Source organism: Folsomia candida, unplaced genomic scaffold (assembly GCF_002217175.1).
Source record: "Folsomia candida strain VU population unplaced genomic scaffold, ASM221717v1 Fcan01_Sc005, whole genome shotgun sequence".
In the NCBI taxonomy this organism is placed as follows: Eukaryota; Metazoa; Arthropoda; class Collembola; order Entomobryomorpha; family Isotomidae; genus Folsomia; species Folsomia candida.
In genome coordinates this window covers 9583192-9587639 of record NW_019091197.1, presented here as the reverse complement: position 1 = coordinate 9587639, position 4448 = coordinate 9583192, and positions in this window count along the sequence as shown.

The following is a 4448-nucleotide window of genomic DNA, read 5'->3' as shown; positions in this document are numbered from 1 at the left end:
GGTTTATACCACTTGCAACATGGCATATTGACTCGGTCCCAAACACTTTTGAACATTGTCATATGTGCAGCGTGGTTTGGTCTAACCGAAACCCTGGTAGTTGTCAATTAGTACACAATGGAAGTTTGGTCTGATACGGTTTGATTGATTAGCCAGTACTTGTTTGTGATGATGTCAGGGGAAAATCTCCATGATCATCTCCCTTTTCTCGGTATACTGAGACCATTGTTGTCCTTAGCAAATAAGCACATCATGTGATGTAAAGATTACTTTTTATCTGGTGTAAAGCTGCCGTTATATATAAAGCAAAGTAGCATGAGTAAAAACCAAATGAAGCAAGCGAAAACAACAAGCAAACATAAAGGAAACAATTATCCAAAAAGTAATGAATCTATGTCGGTCATTCTTGATTTTTAGTTGAAAAAATCGAATTCAAGTTTTGCTAAAAAATTATATCAAATTTTATATTATAGTTTTTAAAGTTAATTCGAAAATTTCTGAGATTATACTGAATTGATATTGGCTGGAATGAGTAAAAAGTAGTAAATGTTGCATAGTAACAAAAGTATTGTGCCTGGGGCCCCAGGAACCACGGAATGGGGGCCCTTACCTTTTCAAAATTTTTAAAAAATTTGTTACACCATGAAGTTAATCACCTGAACAGTGGCGAAACTAAGGGTAAACATCGCAGAAGGGATACTCAAAAAATCAAATTAAAATTGTGTCAAATTTTCCATTATAATTTACTTCGAAAAATGCTGAGATTCGAGTCAATGAATATTGACTTATATGCGTAAAAAGTAGTAAATACTGCATACTAGCGAGGAAACGTAGTTTGTCAGGGGCCTTAACAACCAAAATATTTGGTTCTTAGAGCGCCAGCCTGGGGCCCTAGTTTTGGTCCGAAAGTTGCTACAGAGCTAAAAAGCATCAGTATTGCAGCCAAAAGTTGAGAAAATTATTTAATAGCAGTTTCTTATTTGGCCGTAAAAGTTATTGAAATTTCCCAATTCTCCAATTCCAAACACGAAATTTTGTAAGTTAAACATCTCTATATTTTTTGGGCGCGCCGCTTATATAATTTTATATTTGGAAAACAAAAACTAACTTGCATTAAATCATTTCCTCAAATTTTGGTCGCCGATGTGATGCTTTTAACCGTGGTAGAAAAGGTTTTGATTGTTAGGGCCCCAGCCACAATCAAAGCACCCAAAATTAGTAAAAGGTAAAGTCTGGAGTATTGACTTGATGTGAATAAAACTTTATTACTTTTCTTTACTCTACATTACTTTACATTTATCTAAATAAAAAAAAATTTAATCTGATAAAACTAATCCTTTAAAATCCTTTATGACATCGGTTTTAGAGGATAATAACTTAGATTTATCTAGAAACCCCTGCCTGCCTATAAACTCTACGTTTACGGCGTGCGCCAAAAGTTTCTTTCCATCACTTTCGCGCACGATTTTTGGGTATAAACTGGGCTACAATTTTTACACATGTTATTTTTTCGAAGTTATTTTTTTGACAAAATGAGGTAAAATGTCAAGCCTTCTCGTGAGGAATTCAGAATCCCAATACAATAGGTATCCAGTGAAAGATCTGAGGTAATACAAATATATGAAGAAATAAAAGTGTCCCCATTGACGGTAAGACTATGGAAGTAGAAAAAATATTTTGTAGGCAAACTAAGGTCAGGAACATCGGCAGTGATCTCCCCTACAACAAAACTTCAAATAAAGTCAAAATTGTATGGTAGTTCCACCAGAAAAACCGCAAGGGTCTCAAACTTCAAAAAACAGTACCAGAGGAAAAACAAGCGCAATTTTGCGATTACTGTTCAGGTGTATCTCAGAACAACAAGTTTGGGTCAGAAGGCATATCGGAGTAAGGCGAAACCCATTTTAAGCAAAAGGAATGTAGAGGAATGGCTAAAATTAGGAGAAATTGTCCAAAAAAGTGGGTTTCTAACCTGCAGGAGGAGGGAGAAAAACTTATGTCAAACTTTCTTTTCGCTGATGAGAGCCAGATCAAATTACTGGGTAATACAGTCCACAAAATTTGAGATATAGGTCGGAAAATAGGAAGGACATCCCACCCATTTAAAAACCGAAACACGACCTCCAAATCTTGGTCGCTTATAGATTTTGTGCCGGTGGGGTCGCAGAGCTTCATTTTGCGATACAGGGCGAAAAAGTGAATGCACCCTACATATTATAAAAGAAAACCTCTCCTAGTATACTTCAAGGCCATGGATTGCAGTATATTTCTAAGAAAAAATAATATTATTTTTCAAAAAGATGGAGCCGCATCACGCTCGACAAAACCAACAATCACGCTGCTGGAAGGGCAAGTTGGAATAGTGCGGCAAAAGGGGGTGTGGTCTGGAAATTCATCGCACTTGAACTAAATCGATGACCTATGGTCTATACTAAAGGAATCATCATACCATGAGCCTTTTCCAAAAACAAGACTTGAATTGCAAACCCGTTTCGAAGAAAAGTGGAATTCACTTGCGGCTTTGCTTTTACATACCCTGGTACAAAACTTTAAGGGAAGAGTGGAGGAAATAATGAACAATGCTGGTGGATACACATCACATTAGGGTACTTTAAAAAAATACGACAGTTCCAAAATTTCAGCCAAAATTTTTGTGTAAGCCACTGAAAATTTACCTTATTTTAGGGAAAGAAACTTTTGGCGCACAGTCTAAGCCCAACTAGCATTTTACATTTAAATTCCTCCGAATACGAATATTTTAACGGATCAAAAGTTTAAAAATTAGGAAACTCATAGATTTTCTATCAATCCATAAATCGTCAAAAAATGTCATTGTCCCCCTACTTTTACTTCTGGCAACCTGATGCCAGATCTTTCTACTTGAGAAGATCTATATTTTCAGCTTTTGTTGCCCGAAGCAAACTGACGAAAATCATGCTAAATTTGTGGTCCTACTTGCACTGACGTTTAAAAAGTAAGTTCAAAAAAATTTTGAAAGTCGCCCCAAATTTAGGACTTAAGTCTTAACTTAAATTGAATTTGCAATCATGACAGCGACCTGCAAATCGACCCTACGCATGTACATGCCATGTACACCCTATGTGCATGGCTTTTCAATGCGAATTTCTTAATACGATATTATAATTCAACGTTTCTAGTTTAATCATACGAATTAAATAGCAAATTACCTTGGTCAGAAGCAAGTTTATGCTTTCCTAAACATTAAAAAATTTATGTTGTCAAATCAGCCAGGGACGGGGGCCCCCAGCGAACCCCTGCCTACCGGCCCCAAATTTATAGTTCCGCTACTGCCTTGTTAATAGATGAAAATATCCCTTAAATAAAATTCAATGATAAAGTTTACAAAAATTAAATGCGAGAAAAGGAGTTGAGCGGGGAAGCGATAGAGTTGAGCGAGAAATTTGTTGACCTCGCTCGGTGAAAACGAGCATTTTTTCAAACTTTAAGGTCAACTTGCTGGACTCCAAGTGAGCTTTATCGAAAATAATGAAAGACGTGTTTAATACTTTTAGTCAGTCTACAAAATAAAGTTTGTCCCATCAAGATCCGCGATAAACAGTTCACGATGTCGCATTGTTAGCATTTGAAAATAATACGTATATACTTCCAATAAGCAAATGTGAGGAGACTAGAAGATATTGATTTAGATTTGGGTTAGGACGGAAAGGTAATAGTAATATTTTGGGCATCATAAAATTGTAAATAATTGACTGATACTGAACTATTGTTATATTCCTTCGTAATAACGCCGTTAATGTTCTAAATCTTTAAATATCAAATGGGTCAAGTTTTTAACCGTTTCACTCGTACCAGGACTGACATCATGTTTACTTAGGACATTGTCGACAATAAAACACTTTAAGCACGATTTCTAATTGACATTACAAATTTGAGTATGCGTATATATGTATAGTTAATAAGAAAACTTATTCAAATTTTCATTACAAGAATATTTGGATACGTTCATATCTTTCCCGTTGGTTCATTTTCGCATAAGCTAATTTTTTCCAATGTAGTGCGCTACTTATCAATCCTATCAAGTATTCATAATCAATTCTATAGCCAATATTGATTTAAAACTATGCCATTGTTGGTCCAATTTTGTTACACTGAAAATAACTAAACCAATCGAATGCAAGATGTCGACATATTTCAGTATTTTTATCATCTTAACAGCTCCGATCCTCTCCTACGGTTTCAATGTTTGGCGCGATGTCTTTCTCGATATCGACCTTACGTTTATATTCTACCCACAATGTTCCAATTTGCTTGCCGAGGATAGCGATGTTCACAATTTCCAAGTTATCCGGACAGCCAACACCTATGCCCCGTTTCGTCTCATCGGTCTCTGCAGCACGGAACCTGAATTGCTCTTTCCTCATGGTGTCAACGCTGAATTATTTCAAAAGTATAAGGACAATGATGTA